The 7,130-nt window shown below is 36.7% G+C and overlaps 1 non-coding gene across 1 annotated transcript; it reads right to left on the bottom strand.

The window, feature by feature from the left end:
* Nucleotides 1-5,602: 5,602 nt before the first annotated feature.
* On the bottom strand, nucleotides 5,603-5,684 carry Trnal-aag (transfer RNA leucine (anticodon AAG)). The gene has a single exon. It is a non-coding gene; the product is annotated as a tRNA-Leu (tRNA).
* Between the last annotated feature and the right edge of the window lie 1,446 nt (nucleotides 5,685-7,130).

The following is a 7,130-nucleotide window of genomic DNA, read 5'->3' on the forward strand; positions in this document are numbered from 1 at the left end:
TTATTCAGGTTTCTGCAGAATAGTCTTAATGGTAAAAATTTCAATTCCTTGAATGACGTAAAAAGATACCTTCATGAATTCTTTGCCATGAAACCACCTCAATTCTGGGAAGAGGATATTTTTCAAGTTAAGGGAAAGATGGAAACGCATTGTGCAACAAAATGGTTCATATTTTGTTGATTAAAAATGTAATGGCAAATATTTATTGACCATTTTCTTTCCTTTAAAAATCGGCACGAACTTTCCGGGCAACCCAATAGTTATGCATATATATATAGTTATATATTTGTATATACATATATAGTTATGTATATATATATATATATATATATATATATATATATATATATATATATATATATTCTTTTATTCCTTTACTTATTTCAGTCATTTGACTGCGGCCATGCTGGAGCACTGCCTTTAGTCGAACAAATCGATCCCAGGGCTTATTCTTTGTAAGCGTACTACTTATTCCATCGTTCTTTTTTGCCGTACCGCAATATTACGGGGAACTAAACACAGCAACGTCGGTTGTCAAGCGATGGAGAGGAACAAAGACACACAAATACATACATATATGCATATATATATATATATATATATATATATATATATATATATATACGACGGGCTTCTTTCAGTTTCCCTCTACCACAAGGCTTTGGTCGGCCCGAGGGTATAGCAGAAGACATTCACCCAAGTGCCATGCAGTGAGACTGAACCCGGAACCATGTGGTTGAGAAGCAAGCTTCTTACCAAACAGCCGATCCTGCGCCTATGTATATATATATGTATATATATATATGTATATGTATATATATATATATATATATATATATATATATATATATATATATATATATATATATATATATATATATATATATATATATATTTAATATACCATATATAGAGAGTTATCTGTATATATATGTATATATGCTCATATATCATTTGTATTATTATATTATCGAACGCCACGCGTCCATCTGCAAGTAAGTTTTAACTTTATATTTCTGACGCGCACTCTATCTTTCTGTCTATCTACCTATCTATCTATCTATCTATCTATCTATCTATATATCTATCTATCTATCTATCTATCTACCTATCTATCTATCTTCTTACCTATCTCCCCCTCTCGTTCTGCTTCCTTCTGTTGTCCTTGCTTCTCCCCGTCACTGCTATACAGATCTCTCTCTTACTCCTCCTCCCTGTCTCTCGTCGCTCACCTTTGTTCAACTTCCTCCCTTTTCCTCTCTCTCTACCACTCCTCGTTGATCACATGTGCCTTGTGGTTACCTCTTCCTTTCTCCCTTCAGCCAGCATAAAGACAAGACGAAGTACTATCTCTCTCAGCCCAAGTTCGTCACATCACAGCGTTCAGTATCTCATCTCGTTTGGCTTAACGGCCCTTAACGTTGTTTTCACTGTTTAATTTTTCCTGTCTTGGTTTTTGTTTGCTACTTTGGATTCCTCCGCTTAGCCGGTTAATCCACTTCGCGGAAAGAGCTAGTCTACGAGCGTTTTCTGCCTCATCTTCGAAACACCTAGTTTAGAGTAGCGGCAGCTGATGAAGGAAAAGTTCCACATGTGGCTTGTCTGTTTTCCTATGTGTTCATTCTGTTGTCTGTAAAACCAAAAAAAAGTCCGTTTTTCGTGCTTTGTTTATGTTCCCGCTCCTTTTTTGTCCACGTTTTTTGACGTCCTGTACCCGGATATGCATCTATATATACATGTAGATGTAGGTATGTACACATATGTGTGTATACATGCATATGCTCATATATCATTTGTATATATATATATATATATATATATATATATACTTTATTTAAAAGCAGCAGAAATGCTGCTTTTAAATAAAGCATATTACTCTACCTCTGGTATTTGAGTACTCTTTTTTCCACCTTGTTGCACATTTCATGTGCTTACTCCGGTATATATATATATATATATATATATATATATATATATATATATACTATATATAAAACAAAGATGTGTATGTAATCGCTTTTCACGTGAAATCGACTTCACCAAATGCTCCCATACTTGCGATGCGTGAATAACTTGACCTCGGATAAATCTTAGGCTCTTCATTTGATTTTTTTATTAAAAATAAATAATATTGCTTTATATTTAAGATTCACTTCTTTAAAAAGGTTCCTCAATGTCAACTTCCGGTATTGACGTAACAACGGCAAAAAAACTTCACTCTCTATTTTGTGTGTGAGTGTGTGTGTGTTCGTGTGTATGAGAGAGAGAGTAAATATTACATACACACCGCTCTCTCACTCTGTCTCACACACATACACACGCACACACACCCCCCTTGACTCACTCACACTCTGTCTCTTACAAACACACACATACACGTGTGTATGCGCGCGCGTGCGTGTTTGTAAGAGACAGAGTGTGAGTGAGTCAAGGGCTGTGTTGTCATATGCATACATCCAAAGATGTATGTATATTTATGCATGTACGTATACATGACAACAAACCTCTCTCTCTCACTCACACTCTGTCTCTTACAAACACACACATACATAAATGTATACAAACATATTTACAAAGACACACGTGTGTATGCGCACGTGCGTGCGTGCGTGGGGGGGTTCCACAATCGCCATTTACTTCAATTACTCTTGTGAGGATATTCACGTAAATCATTTTTTTCATTTAATCCCCATTTTAATTTTCGTAAAAGTTTCCAAGTACCAATAAGGCTTTTTGGCACATCTTCAATTTTCCCCATTCATGAGAGGCGCCCAGCCATCATTCATCTGAGAGTCCATCTACAGAATGTCCTCTCAAATTTCTATACAGCATATTTTGCCTTTTTTCTTCAAGTATATAAGCAACAATTTCATTCCCGAGCAACGCCGGGTGCCTCTGCTAGTATATATATATATATATATATATATATATATATATATATATATATATAAATTAGGTCGTCAAGTATGAAATTTGTAGTAAGGTATATGGTAAACTTTGACAGTTGCTCATTTTGTACCATTATTTTATTTTGACAATCTTTATTCTTTGTTAGAAAACTGACCCATCTATTTCTTTATTCTAACTCATTTTGCGCTTTGTGAAGTATTTATAAATCGTTTTTTGCTATTTTTATTTAGAGATGTATAAGTCGAAAATTCGTGCAGTTTTGAAATATGAGTTCTTTCTTGGAAATACAGCATCACAGACAGCTCGAAATATTAATGGAGTATTTCGTTCTAATGTTATTACACAGGAGGCAGTATCAAATTGGTTTGCAAAATTTCGTTCTGGTAACTGTGACTCTCAAATGACAACGCGGTCGACCAGAAACAAAGGTGGATAATGACGAACTGAAAACTACCGTCGAGTCAGATCCATCTCAAAGTGTCCGTGAATTATCGTTGTTTGGTGTTAGCAAGCAAACAATATTGACTCAGAAACAGCAAGGCTTGGAAGTCTGTTTATGCTACTTTCTCCTCACAAAAATAATTTTTGAATCGAATTGTAACATTTGATGACCACACATACCACACATCACAAAAACGATATTGGAGAAACTACAGGAGTTGGAGTTGAAAATTCTCCATCGTCTATCATACTCACCTGATCTTGCCCCCACTGGCCACCACTTCTTCCAGAATTTGGATAACTTTTTGATAGGAAAAAATATAATTCCGACGATGCTGTAAAACAGGCCTTCCAAGATTTTATTGACTCTAGATTGCCAGGCTTTTACAGTTCCAGGCTGGACAAGAACCGCTGAAATGGCAAAAGTGTATTGATAATATGGGTGCATACTTTGATGAATAAAACTAGTCCTTGTATTTATAAAACATTAGCAAACTTTTTTCTTTTCTACAAATTTCATATTTGAAGACCTAATATATATAACGGTTAAGATTTATTGTTGTTATAACGGCATGTTGTAGGATGCGAAAGATGAACAATGCATGAAGTTTTAAGAAAGTATTTATTTACCGTTACGTTGAAAAATACCATACCTCGACGGGAAGGTTATAACATCCGAGAGCATGCAAAAGAAAGATGTGGTAGAATGTTTCTTTGTATAGTTTGGCGTATACGAATTGTTAGTAGTAACCCACAGATAGCGATAGAATGATGTTGTAAGAGAACAGAATTAGAGCTAGTGAAAGTTGTGGGGTCGTGGGACGTTGTCTCACAGTTGCTGACTGTAAATTTCATTTCTCTCGCTGACCATTGTCTTTAGTAGCTGCATTCCTTGTGATCATGATTATAGCAGTCCGTTCCCTAACTAATTGAGTCGTCACGAGCCGCCTCGCTCCGTTGTCGCCAATTGACTACTTTTTGTATTTGGGGGGGGGGGGGTTGCTTGAGGTTTCTTGTTTTTATAACTATCCAGAAGGATAGACATATCATTGAGAACAATAGATTTAGTTGGTGGTTTTGTTATCTCTATTCTAGCTTTTGGTGAAGTAGAAGAGCTTAGAAAGGGTCAAGTGGTGAAGACATTATTTCGGCCTAGCTGAAAGCATCTGGAAAAACAGAAAAACCATTGTTCCACCGTGGGAAAAGTTCTGTTGCAGTGTTAATTTAAATTTGGCTATGGTGGGTCGAATCCACTTCATGCATGCAAGATCCACTACATATATCTACATAACTATACACAAACACGCGTGTATGTACATATATATATGTGTGTGTGTGTGTGTGTGTGTATAGTTATAGTCCCACTGCGTAGTATCTTCGGCGAATGTCTTCTGTTATAGCCTCGGTCCGACCAAAGCCTTGTGAGTGGATTTAGTAGATGGAAACTGAAAGAAGCCCGTCGTATATATAGATAGATATGTATATATATATATATATATATATATATATATATATATATATATATATATATATGGGGGGGGGGTATGTAGGTATTTGTGTTTATCCTCCCACCATCGCTTGACAACCGATGTTGATGTCTTTACGTCCCCGTGACCTAGCGGTTCGGCAAAGGGGACGATAGAATAAATATTAGGCTTACAAATAATAAGTCCTGAAGTTGATTTGTTCGACTAAAGGTGATGCTCCAGCATGGACCGTAGTCAAATTGATTGAAACAAGTAAAAGAATAAAAGAATTAAAGAATATGTAGTTATGACAATACTTCCGAAACCTCACCACGGATTAGAAATATCGATCTTTTCAATTCTTAATTTTTCTTAACTTCCTTAAACTTGGTTAAAATTGCTTATATTTTGCTATAATATTCACCTTTCTTTTCATATCAGTTTTCTAGCATTGATAATAATACAATCTTTTTAACATAATTTACTCAAGAAACTCTTCATCTTTACATTTCAGTCAACTTTCAATTTTACTCTTACTTATCCTCTCCTACTTCTTTCTACATTGGTTTACTCTATTTCTTATATTCTCCTCCCCTTTTCTATCAGTCACCTCCTCTTTATATGTCCATCTTTTTATCTCTCTCTATCTATCTCTTTCCCTCTCTCTCTCTCTTCTTTTTTCTCTCTCCCACTCTTCCTCTTTCTATTTAAAAAAAAAAAATTTATAGTTTCAGCTTAGAGCTGCGGCCATGCTGATGCACCGCCGTGAAGAAATGAATTATGCTTGACAGCGGTGGGATTCGAACCCACGCCTCCAAAGAGACTGGTGCCTTAAACCAGCGCCTTAGACCGCTCGGCCACGCTACCGATACGTGGAAGAGGAGATAGAGGAGGGGATGGAAGGGGCGAGAGGGGGGTGGTACGTGAAATGTGTTTGTTTACTTTCTTTTCAACTTATTTTACTCTTATCCTTTCCTCTCTTCTTCTTACTATCTTTGTTTACTCTCTCTTTCTCCTACTTATTTTCTCCTCACCTCTCTATCAATCATCTTCTCTTTATATATTTCTTTCTATCTGTTTCTAGCTGTCCCCTTGTCTTTTGTTTGCTTTTCTCTCTCCCACTCTTCCTCTTTCTATGTTTGTTTACTCTCTCTTCTGCTTGTATTCTCCTCCCCTTTCTATCAGTCATCCCCTCTTTATATATCTCTTTCTATCTCTTTGCCTCTCTCTCTCTCTCTTGCCCTCTCTCTCTCTATCTCTCTCTTGCCCTCTGTCTCTTCTGTTTGCTTTTCTTTCTCTAACACTTCTTCTTTCTATGCTTGTTTACTCTCTTTTCTACTTATTTTTCTTCCCTTCTTGTCAATTCTTTATCAATCATCTTGTCTATTTATGAGCCCTCCACTCTCCCTATCTCTCTCTCTCTCTCTCTCTCTCTCTCTTTCTCTTTCTCTCGCTCTCTATTTATCTATTTATCTATCTGTCTGTCTATCTCTGTTTTTCTCTCTCTTTCTCTGTCTTTTCGTTTGCATTTCCCTCTTACACTCTTCCTCCTCCTACTGCTGTAACTTCCTCTCTCTCCCTCTTACACCGCCTCCTCTATCTCCTAAACATGCTTTACAACCCTTTCTTTCCAGTCTACTTTGCCTACTCCTCTCTACCTCACAACACTAGAAAAGTTAAACCTGATACTGGAGAAATGCCATACTATGGACGATAAAGGTTAAATAGAAAGACAAATGCTGATAATTACTTCACTTGAAATTTCCTTCAAGTAAAATTTCCTTAAACTTCAAAAATCCAAAATAGTGGAGGTTAGACGGTGATACTTGAATATCGAAAACTTCTCGCATTCCAAATGACACAAAGTAGAAAATCGGCGATAAAAAACTCTGCAGATGACAAAGCATCATACTCATTTAGAATTTGTAGAAAGTTCGCTGTTCGAAGGTATACTTGATCTTCACTGTATGCGAGGCATTTAAACATCAGATGAGATGGCCATTACATTACGTACGAGGCGCCAGTTTTTATGATGCTGGTTGTTGTTCATCCATCGTTTTGATAATTCAGCTTGGGTTGTCTATGGTTGCATTAGCCCATCCGTTACCTGATCCGTCCGTAACGCTTCTACGTAATTAGTTGAAGGGGGATGGGGAGAGGAGGAGGGGAGGAAAGAGATAAGGAGTGGAAGAGGAGATAGAGGAGGGGATGGAAGGTGCGTGAAATGAGTAATTTTTTTTTTCCTCCGTTACTTAGCAGGTCTGCAACGTTTTCACATGGTTAATTGAAGGGAAGCGAAAGAGAGAGTAAGGC

The sequence above is a fragment of the Octopus bimaculoides genome, chromosome 14, assembly GCF_046866305.1.
Source record: "Octopus bimaculoides isolate indiv1 chromosome 14, ASM4686630v1, whole genome shotgun sequence".
In the NCBI taxonomy this organism is placed as follows: domain Eukaryota; kingdom Metazoa; phylum Mollusca; class Cephalopoda; order Octopoda; family Octopodidae; genus Octopus; species Octopus bimaculoides.